This window comes from Mustela erminea, chromosome 18 (assembly GCF_009829155.1).
Source record: "Mustela erminea isolate mMusErm1 chromosome 18, mMusErm1.Pri, whole genome shotgun sequence".
NCBI lineage: Eukaryota > Metazoa > Chordata > Mammalia > Carnivora > Mustelidae > Mustela > Mustela erminea.
Genome location: NC_045631.1, coordinates 8,242,129 through 8,263,115, shown reverse-complemented (window position 1 = coordinate 8,263,115; position 20,987 = coordinate 8,242,129). Strand labels below are relative to the sequence as shown.

General features: G+C 42.2%; 1 long non-coding RNA gene across 3 annotated transcripts in view; it reads right to left on the bottom strand.

Moving 5' to 3' along the window:
* Positions 1 to 3,290: 3,290 nt before the first annotated feature.
* Positions 3,291 to 20,987, bottom strand: part of LOC116577976 — a 29,314-nt gene continuing 11,617 nt past the window's right edge. For 2 of the 3 annotated variants that reach the window (XR_004280684.1, XR_004280683.1), the window contains exons 2-3: positions 3,888 to 4,200; positions 3,291 to 3,459 (exon numbers count right to left, since the gene is read on the bottom strand). This is a non-coding gene — a long non-coding RNA (uncharacterized LOC116577976). Of the gene's footprint in view, positions 3,460 to 3,887; positions 4,201 to 8,238; positions 8,328 to 20,987 lie in introns of those variants that run through there. The other variant, XR_004280685.1, reaches the window with a different exon arrangement.

Below are 20,987 nucleotides of genomic sequence, written 5' to 3'. Positions count from 1 at the left end.
AAACCTGATGGAATGGATGAGATTGTTATGATTGGATGATTGGCTTAAACCAGTGGTACAAATCCTTGGTCACCTGGGTAACTTCTAATACCATGCAGAGAGCAGATCTCAGACCAATCAAATCAACCCGTGAAGGTGGAATCAGCCATATTAAAAAAAAAAAAAATTCAGATTGCCAATGTCAAGAACCACTGGCTAAGAATAATTAGAACCAGTTCATCAGTTTTCCTAAATTAAGGAGAAAGTTAATTCCTGAACTATACGGGGTTTCTGATAGGCAGGGAGAATGGAAAAATGGATTATTAAGGAACTGGCATTATCTGTTCTACTTAATTTCTCAGAGGTACACCTGTAAAATGAAGCTCGTATCTGCTCTGTTCACCTGCCAGAATTGATGAGGCCCATTGTGAAATTTTAAGTTGATATATATTTGATATATATATATATATGTATAGGTATATGTATGTATATTTGTGTATAAATGGGTATATTATCTATATAAACACTGAGCTCAAGTTTCTCTGTCATTAAGCAAATCACGTACAAAAAAGAGACATTTTTCCATAGATAAAAACATGTAGGGAAAAGGTAGAGAAACATATTTTTCCATCTATTTCCAGTGGCTGAGGATGTGGCAGTTTGGAAGTAAACACCCAGACCAGTGGTTACCAAACTTAGCTGCAACAGAAACACCTGACTGATTGCTGAAACTGATTGCTGGCGCCACCCCCAGAATGTTGATCCAGTAGATCAGTTGTGGTGCCTGATCACTTGTATTTGTAATATGTTTCCAGGTGACGGTGTTACTGCCAGCTTGGGACCTTTGGGAACCACATATGATGTTTGTTATCTCTCTTAAGATCAATGGTACTCAAAGTGTGATCCCTGGGCTAGCATCTTCAGCATCCCCTAGAACTTGTTAGAAATGCAAATTCCGAGGCCCCACCCCAGACCTTTTGAATCAGAAACTCTGCAGTGGGCCCCCATGGTCTATGCCTTAATAAGTGAACCTGGTGCTTTCTAATGTTTGTGAACCACTGATCACTCGTGGCTGCACACTAAAATCATGGGGCATTTAAAAATCATTAGCACCATACCTGAGTTTCACTCTTAGACATACGCTTTTTTTTTTTTTTAAACTGCAGCTCAGGGATGGGAACCAAAGTGCTAGAGCAGTGCTTCTCAAACTCTTATGAGCATACTAATTACTTGGGGATTTTGTTAAAATGCAGATGTTGACATGTATGTAGCCTGGGGTGAGACCCGAGATTCTGCATCACTCACAAGGTCCCTGTTACTGTGGCTGACACTATTGCACCCCCAACCATGCTTTGTGTTAGGTGGGCGGCTCTGGGAATGCAGGAGGAACAATGAAATGGCCGCCAGTCCGCCATCTTCCCCTACCCAGGACTTTCCCGCCAGAAGGACATCTGTCAAGGACACGTCACCTTGAGTAAACGCTATGCGAGAAAGGGAAACCAGCCACTTTGGGACTTTCCAACCCCCAACCTCTAACCTTACCAAATATGGTTATGAGCCCCCGCCCTGCCCTGGCCCAATTAAAAACTCACTCAACCCCTTCCCACTCGCGACTTTCCTGACTCTCCTCTCCTAAGTCGCAGAACCTCGCACGAGGGTGCCTTTAATAAACCTTGCCTTGTGCCTATCTCACCTGGTGTCATGTGTATCTCACCTGTAAAACTTTACATTTTGAATGTGGGATCTAGATGTAACTCTACTGTCCCCCTGCCTCCCAGCACAATGCTTTGGCACTCGACACCCAGAGTCTGAGGGGTGGGCTTTATTCTGGGTGTCCCTGAGAGTGTAATCAACATGGATGAGAGTCCCCGAGAGTGTAATCAACATGGGTGCCTTAGAGCCTCTTTTCACCCATCTTGCAGCTGATTGCTCACCACGTCTAAATTCTGTGGTTTTAGGGCTTCCTTGTAGAACAAAAATGTTGACCAGGTAGACAGCTGCAGCCCTCCCACTCCATTCAGAACCCCCTCACTGCCAGAACCAGCCCCTCCGACCCCATTAGACCTTCCTTGCTCTGGATCACTGCCTTTGCTTTCTTTATTCCTTGTCTACCTGGGCACAGGAGCCAGGACTCATACTCCTCCCCCCCCAACCCCCCCCAAAAAAACCCCAAAAAGGAACATCCTAGATCTTCAGTGACCTTAGAGAATATAATTTCTTTGTGGTATTGTGATATTGTGATTTAAAAGAAATAAATATTGGGTCTTCAGATGACTAAAATATACTTGACATACATACAGGTCTTTGTCCAAAGTTCCTGGCTCCTAAAACCCTGGGAATTTCCTAAGTGAAGAAAGAGACAAAGGTATCTCTTGTTATGTTAATGAGGTGGCTCTTGGACCCCACCTAAGGGTGGAGTCCAGTTGCCAGGAGAATCAATGAGGTAATTAGAAGGTTGGAAGTTTCAGTTCAACTCCCCTGACCTCCTAGGGATGGAGAGAAGCCAGAGGTTAATACAACTGCCAATGGCCAATGATTTAACCAATCATGACTCTGTACTAAAGCCTCCATAAAAAAAAAAACAAGAAAGATAGGGTTCCCAAGAGCTTTTGGGTTGGTGAACAAATAGATATTTGGGGACAGTGGCAAACTCAGAGACAGCATGAAAACTCCATGCTTTCCCCAAACCCTGACCTGTATATCTATTCCAAATGGTTGTTCTTGAATTATATTCTTTTATAATGAACCCATAATCTAGTAAGTAAAATGTTTCTTTGAGTTTTTTGAGCTGTTCTAGCAAATTCATCAATACTGAGGAAGAGGAAGGCACCGGGTGGCTCAGTCCATTAAACATCTGCTGTTGGCTCAGGTCATGATCTCAGGGTCCTAGGATTAGCCCTCACTGGGCTCTCTGCTCAAAAGGGTGCCTGCTTCTCCCTCTCCCTCCGCCCCCTCCCCCCTCCACTCCCCTGCTTGTGTTTTTTCTCTAAAATAAATAAAATCTTAAAAAAGAAAACAACAACTGAGGAAGGGACCATTGGAACCTCTGACCTGTAGGCAGTTGGGAGCACAGGTAACAGTGTGGTGTGAGGCTGGTGTCTGAAAGATAGGGTGAGGGCAGTCTTGTGAGACTGAGCCCTTAACCTGTGGAATCTGATGCTGTTCCAGTAAAGGGAATCAGAATTGAGTTGAATTCTTGGACACTCGGCTGGCGTCTGAGAACTGTTTGTTAGTTTGGGACATGTCCCACCATGTTGGAAATTGAGTCTCAGGACAAAAAAGAAAGTACATAAGATGAATCACTTCTTTTACTCGACCCTGGTGCAACCGCCTACATTTCTGAGCCTCTCCACAGAGGGAACAATATTGACCTAATGTCAGTGAGCAAATGAACTTCAGGAGATCATATGGCTTTGCATTCTGTATATTTATGGATCAGGCATAGGGCTGACTTCTTTATTTTTCCAACACTGGTATGACCTAGGGAATACAGAACAAATGTGAGAATTTAGGAACGGGGTAATTTGTCATTCTCACCATTTTCAGCCACAGATTCTGGGCTGCAATACAACGAGACTGAAATTTTCAAGGGTCATTAATACCTCAACTGCATGGTTGAGCTCACATTAACAAGAGAGATAATCTACAGATAAATCACAGGTGATGATGGGAAAGTCTGCCTTGCTTTCAGGTGCATGTGGACAGACCTGCTTATCTCTTAGAGAGAGGCATGGCTAAAACTCTCCATGACAGTGGCTTTCCAAGTATGGCCCTAGCAGTATCTGTATTACCCAGGAGCTGGTTAGGGGACCATCTTGGAGTGACCTTGTCTTAGTAAGTTGGTTATATACAGAACAGAGCTGAAACTGAACACATTCTACTCGGACAAGAAAAAAAAAAAATCTTACCTCCACCAGCTCCATTCTGCTGAAGGGCCAAGACTTAAACTTATTACTTAATGACATTTTAGTTTCCTCTGAATTATTCTCAGAGCCCACATCTTTTGGGCATGATTGACTTGGTCCCACCTTGGTTCTCTTGTGGCCAACAGTCGTATTGTTTCCCAGACACTTGTCTCTCCATCCCTCAGCTTCTTCAGCTGGGTCACCTTACCCCAAGCCAAGATAGCCTCATGGCAGGCTTGCTGGCTCTCTATTCATTGTTGTCTTTGCCCTTGTGCCATCTTCTGGGTCTTCTGGTTTCCATGACCATGTTCTGTGACTGAAAAATAGGGGAAGAAAAGTAATTTTTCCTTTACCCTTATGTTTTTTGTGACTGAAGTCCCTCAAAAGAAAAGACAGATTAACAAAAGAGAGAGAGGAAAAAAAGGAAGTTTAACAACATGTATACCTCTACATACATTGGAGATACCCAAGAAAACTGAGTAAGTCTCCAAAATGGCCCAGTCCATTCCTTAAATACCATCTTCAGCTAAAGACCAAAAAAAAAAATTGGAGGGGGTGCAGGTGGGGAGGCCAGTCATGGGAGATGACCAGAAAAACAGTGTAAAGGAGGGAGAAGCTGTTATGCAGATTTTAGTTGTGACTTTTCCTCTGATAGAAGCTTCTTATGATTTTAAAGTCTTCTTTCTCTTCCTGGGACAGAGAGGGAAACACTCTGGCAAATGGAAATTTCCCTTATAAATGTAAATTTCCATTATAAATGTGTCAATTCTACTCTGCTTTCAGAGTTTCTCCTGTGCCTAATGGGTCTTAGAAGTAATCAGCTTAAAATTATCCCAGTGCCAAACAGGGGTGTTTTGGGGTGGTTTATTCTGCCCCCCTTAAGCTCCATAAAGGAGCTTCTGGATAACTAGTAAATGGGCTTGAAGAGACTAGGTGAGTACTACCTCGGTCCTCTCTCTTCTGTACCCCATACTTACCCTCCTCTTTGTGACTGTCATGGTTGCACTCTGTTGGACGTGGCAGTAGGCAGTAAACCTAGTTACATATGGGGTCCTACAGCTGTCTCCTGGGTCTACCTTAAACCCAAACACTCATACTGCTTATCAGAGTGTTTCTTCCACATTTCCTGCCTTTCCCTTCAGGTTATATCTCAGGAGGGAAGGAGAGAAGCAGCACTGGCATTTTACCTCTTGGCCTCCCTCCAACTACAGTCCTTGCCCCTACCCTTACCAAGCACTTTCTTTACTTCTCCAGTGGGAGGTCTATGACATATTCTTGATGAGGCATTTATCCTACCCAGTTCCTAGGTTATGTGCCAAAATGGATGCAGGGAAACAAAACGCATAGCAGGATGAGGGGTCTTAAATGCAAAGTCCTATCTCAATTATATTTGTTCTATGAGTACAGGATACATAGGAGTTACTGTCTTATCTGAGCTCCCCTTGTCCTAGGACAAGAAAACATGAAACTGAAAACATGGGGTCTACCAAAAAGAAATAGGGGTAGGGATCTGGGGGGCGGGGGTGGAGAGTTGGATTGCTGCATGACTACTACCAAAGCATTTAGAACTGGAAATCGAGATTATAATAGTCTTTGTGTTTGTGTTTGTCTGCATAGCAGCAGGAAACCACTGGTCATTTGGGACAAAAAGCATAGTCTTATGTTGGAATAAGGCCTGCTTTATGTACTCTATATTCCCAGTGCCTGTGTCTGGCACATAGTAACGGTGAGTGTGTAGAATGAAGGATGGAAAAGCAAATGTGAGGAGAAGGAGAGAGACGGGCAGACTCAGAAATGAGTGAAATAACTAAAACTGCTTTAGCAGTGTGAATAACAAGGTCATCCTCCAGCATGGAGAATATACATCCCATCACTCCAACCCTCTCCACTTAAGATACACAGAAGATTTGGTCGAGGAAGAACTCTGATAATAGCCTAGACATAAAACAACAGACCCAAAATGGAGTCGCTTATGCTAAGTCTCACATCACCAAACCAAGACTTTATCATAGGCTTGGTTCTCTCAGAATGGAACCTTAAAACAGTCAATCAGGAATCACTAATGGGACCATCTGCCTGATAGGTCCCTGTCATCCTCTGAGGGAAAGAGACCTTCCAATAATCTGTCTTCTGTTTTTGCCAGTATATTTTTCTCGCTTCTGCTCCCTTGTGCCTACAAAATCTTTCATTTGGTTTAACTCCTCGTGGTTCCTTTCTGTCTGCTAGATGTCTGCTAATTCATAAATCAATTTTTTCTCAAATAAATTTAAAGATTTTAATACGCCTGTTCATCTCCTCATGGTATCCTACTAGCCCAGAGTTTTTACCAATTCTGCTCTTATTTCTCCTTTTCCTTCTGTGAAATTTTTTTCTACTGCCCAGCAAATTGCAGCCTCAAGATAACAGTATTTCACCTAACATGAAACACCAGTTTTCAGTTTTCAATAAATCCATGTGATTGGAGATGCTCCGTTTAAAAACACATTCAGCAAAATCTAGGGGCTTGAGACAATGTGTATCCTACCTCTTTCCAGTAGACTGAAATCATACATCCCACATCCTTATTTCACCAATTAAAACGACACATTAATCATCTTCCTTCTTTTTGTTCTTATTTCATGTTACTCTGACTCCTCCCCATTACTCTGGCGGATGCTGCTGGGACCATCAGAAACATGCCCACATGAATCCTATATGTTTCCACTAAGCTGCGTAAAATGCATCCACGGACCACATGAAACACCTCCTCACAGCTTCCATATGTCCCAGCACAGTGAGCACCAGGCGGCCCCTGCCTTAGGCGGCATATTGAAGTGGACTCTTGTCTTCAGGGCTTCCAGAACTCACTTTTGTTCCCCATCTGTCTCTCTTTTCCCCACTAAGTGAACCCCCACTTAACCAAGCTCTACATCATGCTTTGCAAATTGGCAATTCTCCACCATAAGGTCTCAAGTAACGTTTTACTATTGTGGCAAAGCAACTAACCTTCTCTTTCTCCTAAGCAGGGTGGTTAGAGGAGGAGTCTGGGAATTGGAAGCAAGTCCTAGTGCTTGTATGTCAGCTGGACTTTGGCTGCAAAGTCACCATATACCAGAAGTAATGTTGCCTAAACAGTAGGCCTCCAGGGTTGATGGGGGTTCTTTGAGGACATGGCAGGTTGTTTTTCTCATGACTCTCTTGGTCATCTTCTTGTGGTCACAAGCTAAAATGGCAGCTCCAATCGTGGAGTCCTCATACGACACTGCTCAAAATGAGAAGAGGGTAGAGGGCTTCTTTTTGTACCATCTTTCTGGGAATCAAAGACCCCTTCTTCCCTTAGCAGATTTCCCTCTCAAGTCCTAGACTCCACAATGGGATCATGAAACCACACCCTGGCCACACAGGAGCTCATGAATGTGATACTCAGACAAGGCTCTGTGTTAGTCATGTCTTTTATTTTCTGTGTTCTGATGTTTGGACATAGGGACCCTGGAAGGACTGCCCCTCCCAGGGCTAGTCAATGGTTAGAGGTAGCAAACAATTTTCCCACTTGCCAAATGCAGATCAACCAATCCAGAGCCTACACACTATCCCCTTTATGGGGCTCTTATACTCAGGCTGCTCTTCTACCCTAATCACCCCAGGGCCAGGCACCGGACAACTAGGGACAACCCCTGTAACCCAGAAGCCATTGAAACTATTCAAGTTAGCCAATCTTAAATCTGCTCACCCTGTCTTGCCTGTTCCTTCCAACAAAAACCACAACAAAGGCTCTTGCCCACAGCTCTCCCTTATTCCTCCATCTGGCTCTTGACTGACCTTGGTAGTTCTCCACATGTCCCTCCCTGCATGGTGTGTCCCTTCATCTTAGAAACTGTAACAAACTATCTTTTAAATGATAGCTGTCTCCGAATCTGTTGGCTTTACTGAAGCTGAAATTTCCTGTGAATACACTGTATTTGAGAATAAATTCTGCTGGCAACAAACCTTTCTAGAAGAGTTTTTGTCTTCCAGGGGAAAATAATGAAAGAAAGTGTCTCTTTCTTTCTTCTTTTTTTTCTTTCTTTTTTTTCTTTTTCTTCTTTCTTTCTTTCTTGATTTTATTTCTTTATTTGAGAGGGAGAGAGCACAAGCAGGGGGAGGGGCAGAGGCAGAGGGAGAAGCAGACTCTATGCCAAGCAGGGAGCCCAGTGTGGGATTTGATCCCAGGACTCTGGCATCATGACCTGAGCTGAGGGCAGATGCCTAACTGACTGAGCCACCCGCGTGCCCTCTCTCTGTTTCTATATAAAAGATTTGGTGCTAGTTATCTATTTCCACAAAACAAATTACTCTAAGACTTGGTGGCTTAAAACAATACTGGTTATTTTATTACCTTTAGTGTTTTTTGTGGGTCAGGAGTCTGAGCAGGATTCAGATGGGCAATCCTGGCTTTGCATCACTAATGTCATCACCCTCAGGCATGCCTGGAGCTGCAGTGACAAGGGGTTATAGACGCTTGGTCAGTCATCGTGCTGTGCCCAGGTATTATCTCAGTGAATCTTTTATATCCATCTTTGGAGATAGATATTATTTATTACCGTGATATTACAGATGGGGACATGGCCTCATTCAGGGTGTGCATCTGGTAAGTGGTGTCATCGCTGAGCATAGCAACCCCCTTCCCTCCCTGTCTTTCTCCATCACATTACTGCATGTTGATGTCTTTATAGTACATGCAGATGTTTGAAATAATCTTGTACATTCATTGTGTCTTTCGCTAATTTGTCTCAGTTCCCAATGGAGTCCAATGTCCTTGAGAGCAAGGTTCTTGGGAGCATTGTTCTTGCTGTTCATTTCTTTATCCCAGAGCCTAGAACAGCCTCTGGCACGTTGCATGTGTTCAGTAAATAGTCACCGAAGAAAGCACAGAGCTTGGATTTGCTCAGTAGAATGTCACCTGGACAGCACAAGGAGGTCCCACCTGCAGTAACTCCAGATCCTAGAAACTGCCCCACCTGCCCAAAGTTTATTCTTCTACCTGGACTCTTTGGCAAGTCCCTCCTCTCATCCCTAAGTATTTCTCTGGGGGAGCTTTTAGAGGTTTGCTCCTGCCCATGAAGCCTTGTTCTCTCCTTGTCAGGGCTCCAGATCCACTCATACAACTCTGTATTACTGAGGCTACATTACCCTAAATCCCGTGGGAGGACAGGTGTTTGTGCTCCCAAAACTTAGCAGTCACAGCTGGAAATTCAGAATCCATCTCTACTGTTTTCTCTTCTCTTTTCTTTCCCTCTCTCATTCTCAGACTCTGCTCCAGTCAAGCTGTGGCAATATGGCTACTTATGGCCACAATCTCCATGAACACAAGACTTTCTCCTTTACCCAGGATATTTGAAGCAGCCTGCCCAACTGTGCATTCATAGGCAATGGACATATGGCTTAGCGAGAAATTAAAGCGCTTTTACCCGCATCATTTTCCCTTGGAAAAACCTACCCAAAAAGGGTTACATGCACACTACAGACCCATACAGATACATAAACACACACACACACACACACACACACACACACACACACACACTCATGCAATTGTATTCCTTGAGTTTTATTTAAATGTTATTTTATTTCCTGGATCGCTTGAGTTTCTCCATGCAGCATTTGTACTTGGGGAGGAATGGCATGGCCCATTACTTTAGAGGCCCAGAGAGAGGAGATTTTGGCCCTTTCTCCTTCCAAAATACAGAGTAGTGTGGGGATCAGCATCCTTTTATGACAACAGAGCTGGAGGCCTGTGTGTGAGTGCATCAGTGACTGTGACACCATAACCTGGGTGATCATTGTTTTTGTCCTCATAATACGCCTCTAATCCAGCCTCTCTTCCCATATGATGGGGAATTCTATTTTCTTTTATTATTTTCACTATGGAATCAGGGTTCCTAGGCCATGGTAAGACATACTTCTTATACATCATGTTGTTGTAACAGGATTTTAAAAACTATACTGAGTTTCCTTAGAACCAGTCATTTTGATGGGAGAGACAGATTAAGATTCTTTGTGGGGAGGCTGAGATGGCTATCCATAGCAGGTGTGGTGGTCAGTTGTCTCCTGGCTGTTAACACCTCACAGCCTGGTCTTTCTGGAAACAGCTCATTGAGTCAACTGCTAGTTTGCTCACTCTGAGCTTCCTGTGGTGGTCACTCTAGAGGACACCCATTTGCTGCCACCATCCTTCTGTTGGGTCATTATGGCTCCCAGTCCAAGAACGAACTTTGTGGAGAATCTATGGCTCCCAGTCCAAGAAGGAACTTTGTGGAGAATCCTGAATTCCAGAGCTTTCTGAGACATGCTGAATAGATTGTGTTAGACCCTGCAGGCAATTGCTTTTCATAGAAAGTCTTATGCCAGAAAAAAAAAAAAAAAAGAGCATAAATCCAGCTGAAGCATTTCAAAATCTGTAAGCAGAATAAATTCCAGACCAGGGTCATGGAAGAGTAATTCTCTTCAGACGTAATGGTCCTCACTAGCAAAATGTGTTCCCCTTCATATGCAGAAAAATGGAATCACTGAAGAAAAGGGCTGGAAGGGTCTTTGAAGATCATCCAACACAGCCCCCTCATTTTCTTTATGATTTGAAGAGGCAGAGCATTTCTCCAAGGCTACAGTGTGTGAACTAGTTGCAAAGCAGAAACTGGAACTCAGAGATCCTGACTCCTGGTCCAACAAATTCTTATTTTGCCAATTAGCCCACTGACCTAGGAACTGTGATATTACAACACATTAGGGGACAAAAGAGTCAGGGGAGGGACTGCTTTCAGAAGAATCCTATTCTTCCATTCTACACCTGAGCAACTTACTGTAGGCAGGACAACTAATACTTCAAGGGGATGTCTTCACAGTCCCAGTCTGGTGTTCTTTCTCCAAACAGGGCTAATTGGACCTTCCTTCTGACCAACATGTCTGCATTCGTGCGTTGGTAGAATGGGGAGCTAGAAAGAAGCAGGTGCTGAAAGTTCAAATGACTTCAGGAACTAGTCATACATAGTCCACATAAAGGAGAAAAACGGGTTGAATAAATACAAAGCAATTCAAAAGAAGGAATTATTGGGGCAGAAACTGAGTCTAGTCATCTCCTCTTAGTACCAAGTACTTGACCACAGACTGATAATGACAGGTAAATGTCATGTCCAGACAGACTGATGAAGTTAAGCAAGGTCAGGTAAGGACCAAAGCACCAGGCAGGTAAAAGTATTAAGTTCTATGATAGAGAGTTAAAAAAAGAGAAACGGGTGCATTAGAAAGTAAGCATTCAGTGTTTCATAGAGTCCAGACATCACGGGTCAGTAAAGCAAGCTAAGAGACTGGGGAAGAGAGAGGCAGGAAGTCAGACGGGAGTTCTGGAAAACACAAAATAACAAGCTCAGGTTAAATTATGGACCAGAAGAGGGGCATCTTAGCAAGAGACCCAGGAGAGCACCGCCAACACCAAAGACTCCATACTGAGGCAACTGATTTTGAATGCATGGCTTCTCTTCAATACTTCTACCCAAGGTCATAATTTTGCTTCCGAATATGGGAACAAGCAAGGCAAAAAATTGGAAGCCATTGCACATGTGAGGGTTAGGCACCAGATGAAGAACAGATACACTGGGTAATGGTAGCAGTAGACATATTGGAAGCCCAATTAATTAGCAAAAGCTTGATTTGGTGAGTGTGCAATTAGAGAAAAGGGATGCATATCATACTAAACTTGGAGACTGATGGAATTGCTGCCATCTGTCACAGGCTAGGGAATGCGGGGAGAGAGTTCAGCTCACATTTTGTTCAGAGCTAAACAATGTTTTCTGGTTCTATTTTTCATAGATCAAGGAGGAAGCCTATAAGTTCATGTCACCTACTTGCTACGCCCAGTCTAGCACCCAGCTTCAAGTGATTGGGGCCTCAAGTGATTGTTTTTGGTTTCTCGTACCATAACATATCACTATTAACTGCATAGAGACTCCCTTCGAAGGCTTAAGGAGGAAGCTGAATAATTATTCTCAGACAAAAAAAGGAAGAAGTCGCCTGTAGGTGATAAGCTCTCAGAAACAGATGTCTTAAGGCTCTCAGGTGTATGCTGCTAGGAACAGAGTTCAGTCAGATTTGATTAAGTGAACTAATTAGCAAATTTATTTTCATTACTGACACAGTAATTTAGTTCTAGCTTGCAGAGGACTGAAATATGTTTCCAGCTTGAAGAAGGCTGTGGATATTCCCATTTACCACAGACTAAGATTCATAGTTAATTGGGATACTTTATGGTTCTCTGGTGGGAAATAAATCTAAACAAGAAAAAATGTGTATATTAGCAACCATTTTTTCCCCAACAAGTTAATAGCCCTCGGAATTGTGCATCCTACATAAAAATGATTGTGCATTCTACACAGCAATGATTATTTTATGAGAAAATAAAACCAAAGAGAAAGTAATAGTCAAGTAGGCAATTTTTCAAATGCTGTACACAAAATAGTGAGAGATTGTTAAATTATGTACATTTTCTCTAACTGTAAATCCTTTTTTTTTTTTTTTTTGGATACATCCTAATAGAAAACTTTGCTTTAAGTAAAACAAATTGGAAAGTTACTGAAGAAACAGGTTTAGGGTTTGACCCTTCCTTACTTGGGATTACCTCTTCACTGTCTCAGGGAGAATTATTTTCTAGAGAAACGAAATATAAGCAGATACACAGGGGATTGTCTTCCATAGAAGATGGAGTCTTACTGAGAGGACCCTTGATGGGCTTGGGAATTCAAGACCAGGAATAGAGCAATACTGGTTACATTGTTCCATATAAGCATTAAGCAAGAATTTGGAGTTTAGAGTACAGTTCTTTTTATTTATATTTTAATTGGCTGTTAACATCTCTCAGTGCTCTTCTACTCTATAAATTATCCTTCCATATCTTTTCTTTTTCTTGCAGTTATGTGTTGAGGATACTAGGTCCTTTGTCCTACAGAACTTCCAAAACTTTGTATTTTTCTGCCTGCATCCTGGTGATGTTGGATGGTATCTCCTAAATTTCCTGAGATTTAGTAGTCAGATGTGGAGACATGGTCAGATTCAGGCTTGATTCCCCCCAACCCCCCACCACAAGTCTACCTCATGGGTGGTCATGTACAATTCCATCAAGAGGTACATAACATCATCCTCTCCCTCTTTTCATGATGCTAGCAGCCATTGGTGGTCATTATCTACATCAAGTATGGGAAACACAAGGGGAAAATCCAATCTCCTGACTTTATTTGCAAGTTTTATTGGAATATAGCCACACCCATTGACTTATATATTGTCTTTTGCTGCTTTTGTACTGTAATAACAGAGATGAGCAGTTGTGACAGAGACCATATGTCCTACAAAGCCTAAAACGCTTAAAATAATTACTTGCTTGTTCTTTATAGACTATGTTTGCCTGACCCCTGGTTTAGAGCCATTAAACTATTAGGGTATGAAAAATGGTGATATTCAAATTTGTCATTCACTTCTCACTTATTACCTACAGAGTTCCTATTAAAAACTCCCTTTGTCAACTCTTGGTTATGGAAGATTGTGTAGGAAATTATTCTTTCCTTTTTTTAAACTTGTTTTAAAAAAGTATGAAGTTGTCTTCTAGCATCCTTTTAAAGGTGTTCAGGAAGGTTGTTTTATTTATTTATTTATTTTTGAGAATTGTTAAGCTCAAACTAAAATATATTTGATGTGCTTCAAATCATCCCAGTTATTATTACCCTTTTTGATGATAAAGCTGCCTCTTCTTTAGCCAGTGGGAGCCTAGACCACAGACTGAGTCTTTTTTTTTTTTTTTAACAATTTTTTTTTTAAAGATTTTATTTATTTATTTGACAGAGAAAGATCACAAGTAGGCAGAGAGGCAGGCAGAGAGAGAGAAGAGGAAGCAGGCTCCCAGCTGAGCAGAAAGCCCGATGTGGGGCTCGATCCCAGGACCCTGGGATCATGACCTGAGCCGAAGGCAGCGGCTTAACCCACTGAGCCAGCCAGGCGCCCCAACAATTTTTTTTTTTTTTTTTGAGAGACAGCACAAGCGGGTGCAGTAGGAGAGAGAGAAGCAGGCTCCTCGCTGAGCAGAGAGCTGGACACATGGCTTGAGTGGGATCAAGATCTGAGCCGAAGGCAGACACTTAACCGAGCCACTCAGGTGCCCCTAGACTGAGTCTTTATAACACAGTCTCAAGAGTCTTGGATAGGTTTCTTGCTTTCTGAAACAACCATTTCAGACTCATCTTGTATTTTTCCTGCCTTAGTCCTGAAGTCAGCCATTTCTCTAAGGATCCTCTATGGGGAATAGTGTTTAGAGACCTCAGTCTGGGTGCCAATTGCTAAGGGGTTGGTATTGTTCCTAGCCCTTTTCAGTGGACAGAGCTAGAAAATATGTATTCCTTAAGCTACAATATGTCATGAGTTCAGAACCATACCTCCGATTTAAATTCAAAACTATAAGGTTTTACTTAAATTTTGTTGATCTTACACATGCGTATCCTTTCAACCACATGGATGTTCCCAACTCTAATGGACACCCAACACAGTTATACCTCTCATGTATTCCAAGCTATAGCAGTCTCTGCATGACTATACAAACTCTACCACCAGTTGTATGATTCCTAAGAAGTTACTTTTCCCTGTTTAGTCCTTAGTCCATATGACATCATATGACATAAAATCACATAAACGGTTTCTTCCTGAGTATAATACATTACCAATGTATTCACAGTGAGTTTCATTTTATTTTACTTTGGATATCTAAGAAAAGCTTCTTATTTAGTTTTGTCCTTTAGTCATGTAAACATGAAAAACAAGATGTAGTCACATAACTCTTATCTTAACCCTCCTCTTCTAGGTAAGCATTACAGAAAAAGTCATGGGTTGTCCTTCTTTTTGTTTTGTTTAGAAAATTGTTTTCTAAAAATAAGCAAATACGTTTAAAAAAGATAAATTGTAGAATGATATCTATACCTGTGTGTGTCTATTTTTAATTTTTTTTCCCCCTTGATGTTTCTTTGAGATTGCATCATGGTAGGGTGGATAGTCTCCGAAAGGGGAGAAGGATGGAGAAGAGGCAGCAGTAGTGGGGGATGGGAGAGGGAAGACCAACAGATGAGAGAGAAATAAAGCCAATAATGTAACATCTTCCCATGACCACCATGCCAGCAGTGAAATACTAAACGGAGATATACATTTGTTTGCTCTTCTGGCTTCTCCCCTCTCTTCTCTCCCTCCCTCTCTTTCCTTCCTCCTTCTCCACTGTCTTCTTCGTCCTCTTCTTCCTTTTCTCCTCCATCTGTCTCTCTCTTTCTTTCTCTCCCTCTCATTAAGAAGCTGAAGCTACGTTCTGGGTGTGGAGATGCAGATCAAAACAGAGAACATGTCAGGAGAGAAGCTGACAGGACCCTGAGTATGTATGTCCCTGGGAATTAGGAGAACTGGGAAGTATCAGAGGCATTCATAGACCAGGCATTGCAAGCGGACTGCACCCTCTCTCTGAGGGATAAGGAGGCCCATCTGACATATGGGTCATACCAGTAAATCTTCCATCTGTCCCTGTATCTTTCTTTCCTGTGAAAAGCACCAGCAAGTCTTGCTTGATCCTCCAACGTCTGCTTCGTGGATGAAGGCCAGCAGCCTCTTGTGGTTATGCTGGGTGAGACTTTGACACTGGCATATAAATAGTTGAACTGACTAAGATCAATGAATGAATCATAGCATCAAAGCAGCAACAGGGTCCTCAAGGCATAACCAAGCCCCAGTTAACCTCAGCCTGAACATGCCAGACATTGTTCCAAGGCATAATTTTTCTTTGTATCAAAGCCAAGAATGTGGGCACAGTGGCAGTTACTTGGTACTCACATTGGTTTCCCACAAAGTAGATATTCCAAGGCAGTGATTTGGTCAAGCAACACATTTTAAGTGTGCTTTTCCTTAGACATCCAAAATAGTTCATGTTGTTCGCTGACAACCCTGTTTCTTCTCAGTGGCACAGAATCCAAAAGGCAGGGACTGCGGGTAACCTTCCCAACCTTCATATTTCTTAGTCAAAGACAAAAATTCTTTCTCAGCTGGTGTGTGTGTATGTTTTTGTTTTCCCCCAATTCAAATCCATTGTTCTGCTACCAATTCTCCAATTCTCTGATACCAACCAAATATCCTACAATTTAATTCAATTCTGACACTGATTCCAGACACCAGAGATTAAGGGCTCAGTCCCACAACCCTGTCCCCACTTTAAATGTCAGCCACAAAGAGGTCCCTAGGCCACCTTCACTTCTACTGAACTGACTACAAATCTGGGGTTTCCAGGATCCTTACTAAGGTTTGACAATTTACTAGAATGACTCAGACTCAGAAAAATGCTTTGCTTATGATCACCAGCTTATTAGAAAGGATATAACTCAGGGACAGCCAGATGGGAGATGCTTTTGGAGTAGGTTACAGGGAGAGAGGTGGTGAAGAACTTCCAGGCCTTTTCTGAACCTGCCACTCTCTTACCACATCGATGTGTTCATCAACCCAGAAGTTCCTCCCAAACTTGTTCTGAGTTTTTTGTGGAGGTTTCATAACATAGGCACAACAGATTAAATCACTGACCATAGGGATGAACATGTTAATTCTAGCCCTCTTCCCCTTTCCCAAGGTAGTCCTGGACTGATCATTCTAATCCTCTAATGGTGTGATTATTTCTCCAGTGACTGGTCCCCATTCCAAAGCTACCTAGGGACCCACCTTTACTCTGCTAGCTTAAACTTAGGTATGGTCACTGGGGCTTGGTACAAATAACAAAGGACTCTCTTATCACTCAGGAAATTCCAAGACTTTTAGGAGGTCTGTGCCAAGGAACCATGGGCAAAGACCAACTATATACATTTCTTTTATTATACTACAACTGCCAAACCCTCCAAAATCAGCATACTGGGGGAAGAGAGAATGAGGCAGAATGTATAATGGAGAGGTGTTCTTTAAATCTTGGTATTTCTGGCTTGGAGTCTACCATTTGGGAGGAGTCAAGAGCTAAGTAAATCAGATCCAGCCAAGGATCTAAGTACACATAGGCCTGGAATTTGTTGTTAGGTGGAAGTTTGGGAGTGTTACAGAACAAAATGTCAACTGAGTAAATTTAAATAGTTAATTGACTTGATTCAATGATCCATATTGGGCAGCATTCCATCTGACAAAAAGATGGTGTTTGATGCAAAATGGAACACTTTTATAGGTATTAACAGGTGGGACAAAGACGTTATTATCAAAAGGAAAGGAAAGGATTGTTTCGGGCAAGGTCACCTTCCCCCTGGGGGAAGACAAGAGGTCCTATCATACAGGTCAGCTCACTAGTGCTAACCAGAGAATTCCAGATTGAATGGTTTGAATTCCACTTCTGGAAGAGGCTGAAACTGCAGTTAGGTTAGGTAATAAGTCTTGGTGGGATTTAACATAAGTGACTCCGTTTGGGCCTGTTGTTTCTGGTTAGCAGGAGGCAGTAGGGCTGGTGTCGGAACTAGGAGAGACTGACTATGAGAGAGCTCAGGGCAGCCAGAAGGTGAGGACTCCTCCTCCTCTGGCTCCCCCAAATCAGCAGTGATCAGGGCCCCAGAAGTGAGATCCAGGGATCATTAGGGAACAATCTTCAGCTGGACTGAAAATAAGACCAGGAAAGGAAAGAAGGGAGAGTCAATGCTACTGTAAGCTTCACAACTGTGTTCTAGCCTGGTGGTTTTAACTTGTGTCTCTGTTAACATCAAGTAGGTGGCTGGTTTCCCTAACACTGGAAATTTGGCCTTTTCTTCCATGAGTCAACACATTTCATAACAGGAGGCCTTTCCCTTACTAAGTGGTTTCAAGTTCTAAAATATTAAAGAAATATTGTTGGTTTTCCTGGCCATTGATGGATCTTAAACTTTCAACCTGATGCATGCAAGTGCAAAGTGTTAAATAATAACTAAATTGGGCTATTTTTAACTTTCTGTTCTGCTCATGCTTTATCTTCCTGAAGGACTTTGCCTGCCTTCTGGCCCTTTTTAGCAACATTTTGCTCAGGGAGAAGCTAAGTTCTTACAGGTTAACTACCTGTATGCAAGACCAAGATGTTTCCACAATTCAATCGGTCCAAACAAAAATATTGGAACTATAGAACCACTGTAGAGATTTCACACAAACCATACCCCTAAGGATGGTTTTAAACCTAAATATTTTTGACCTTAATAAAAACAAAAGAGGATAATTTGAGATTTTTTTTTAATGAAGGTAGACTTGATAACTTACATAGTTGACTCACAAATTAGAGATTCCCAGAAAATGCATTGGTCGATTCTTCTAACTCTGCTGTTATTAGCTGTACTTTGCCTTAAATGGTCATGACACATTGTATTGTTAGCTTAAAACCCCGATCTCTTCAGTTAACCCTGGGCAGCGCTGATTCCACAGGGGACCAATGGGGGAGGTCCCCTGATCCCAATCTTCTTCGGCAGAAATGAAGATTCACTGTTCACTGAGAAAATGGTCAAACACAGAAATGGTGGGAAGTCAGAATGCTGTGAAAACAGCATATGTCTCTAGTTTGTTTTAAGGGCTGCAGACAAAGACAGATAGTAGTTTTGAGGAAAATTAGTATCAGAGAATCAAAAAAAAATTGAAATTCTAGTACCTTGGGGAATAAGTAATCATTGGTCTTCATTCTGAAATGTGAATTCAGGTGAGATCTTTAGCTTTGATGTTAACAGGGCAACTTTCTATAAAGTACCACATGGCTAAGATGGTAAGAAAAGGCTACCAGCCCCACCAGCCTTCAGCCCAGGACAAAGTAGTCCTGTTCTCCAGCCAGCTAGCTATAAGGACTTCTCTCTTTCACTCAGCTACTGGCTCAAAATGGCAATCATTTCATTGACAACATAAGACAAATTCAGAGAGTAGACTCTTCTTGTCCTTATTTTGAGATGAAGCCCACAGTACACCTTTCAAAGCCCCAGATAGATATCCTCGATTATCTGCCCCATTAAAGTGTATCAGTGTCAGCATTTACAGATTATCTAACAGTGGTTTTCAGATTATCTAACAGTGGTTTTCAAGCATTCCTGTGTATCTGGATCTCCTGCCCAGAATAACAGAGATGCGGCTGGGAATTAAAAAGATGATGATGTCAGGCCTCATCCTGGAAATTCTAATTCAATCGGTCAAGCATAAAATAGGCGTTTCTAAAAACAAACAAACAAAACAAAAAACCCAAACCTTGGTGATTCTAACACGCCGTCAAGATTGAAAATTATTACATCTTCATTTTGAAGCAGAGTTGGAAGCAGAGAAAACCTCAGTGCTTTTCCAAAATCAGGCAGCTGAAAAGCAGAGAAGACCTCAATGCTTTTCCAAAATCAGGCAGCTGAAAAGGGACAGGGCTCTGATTCTATCTCAGGTATTTCTGACTTCAAGTTTCTTCCCCCACTGCCCCAATATATTCAGTGTACCATATGGCCTCAAGGCCACTAAGTTGAAACCTAGAGCCCAGGCCCCCTGAATTCCTGTCTAGTGATTTTCCTGCTATACCATATCCACATCCACTCTTTTCCTAGATCTTGACATGCTGGAATGAGACTCAACAGCAACCCCCCTCTCACTTAAATACTGAATAGGTTGTTCCAGAGACTATGAAGTCAATTTTCTTTAGCTTAAACATTAGCCAAGAGAATAGGGATGACCTACGTTAAATAAAACAGTCTGCGTTAAAATAAACAGTAGACTGTAGAGGAAGGGATCAAAGACTCAACGAAGTGGGAATGCAAGAATGTCTCTACCATATAAGATCAGAAAATACACTTACTGACTCTGGCTGTGCTGCTCAGGAGGGCCTGGAGGCCATGCCATTTACTGAAGTGATAAGGAAAGCACTAGTGTGAGGGCACCTGGATTGTTGAGGAGCTCAGGGGTGGCAGTCCTCTGGAGCGAACAGCAGGAGGTGCTATTTGAGACCTGGGCTTCCTAGGATCAGTAGAGATGATAAGATCCCAGACTAGTGGAGATCAGGAATCAACTACCAATCATCAGAAGCACTGTGGGCATGGTCACCAAAAAGGTAGCAAGATCAGAATGTCAACCTAGAAGATTGTTCACAGACCATGGTATTCCTAAAGGCAAGAGAGTTGGGCAAGATTAGAGTATTGTATCACAGATACATTCAAAATACATCAGGCATGGAGGAACAGAAGACCTCTCTCAGTTACTCCAAAGGAAAGTTCTCTTTCCCAGTTTTCAGAACTGAGCCAGTTCTCAGTCTCCAAAACTATGACAGAAGAGGGGGTCAGATCCACATAAGCAAAGACTATCCAACATCATGATAGATTTATATGGCATTGATTCTCCGGTTCTTTCCTAAAGAAAACATTGACTATTAATCCAGGCAAAAGCACACTGGGAAAAGGGAACACACATACCATTTGCATGTTGTGGGAAACCAGATTCAAACTGACACTGCCACCCAGGGACCCAAAGCATCATGCTGGCCCCGATGGAAAAAGGGGCTAAGGGAATTATGTACTAAGTGGAATACTGATCTAGGTCCATCTCACAGTGCCCACTGGTTGCAGATACACCCAGTGGGCATTCTCCCAGGTCTTGAATATATAATGGAAATTGACATATTAAGATGTTGGCAAAATCCTTACACTGGTTCCTTGACTAATAAACTTAACTTATATAATAAAGAGCTATCATAGTAAAAAAGCCAAATAGAAACTCCTGAAACTACCTCCACCCTAGACAAGACAGTAAATGTAAAACAATTACCATATCTTTGGGGAAATGGCAGATTTTTGTCACCCTCAAAGATTTCAAGGATGGAGGGGTAGTGATCCTGCAAAAACCAGTTGGATCATGGAAAATAACAGTGTACTATTGCAAACTTAACCACATAGTACAGCCAATTGCAGCTGCTGTGCTGGAAGTGGTATCTTTATTAGAGACTCTGGTAAGTGGCATGAAGCTATTGATCTGACAAATGCATTCTTTTCAATACCCATCAAATAGGACAGAAGCAATTTGCATTCATATGGGATGAATAGCAGTATACATTCATGGTCTTGCCCCAGAGATATGTTAATTCTCTTTCTCTCTGTC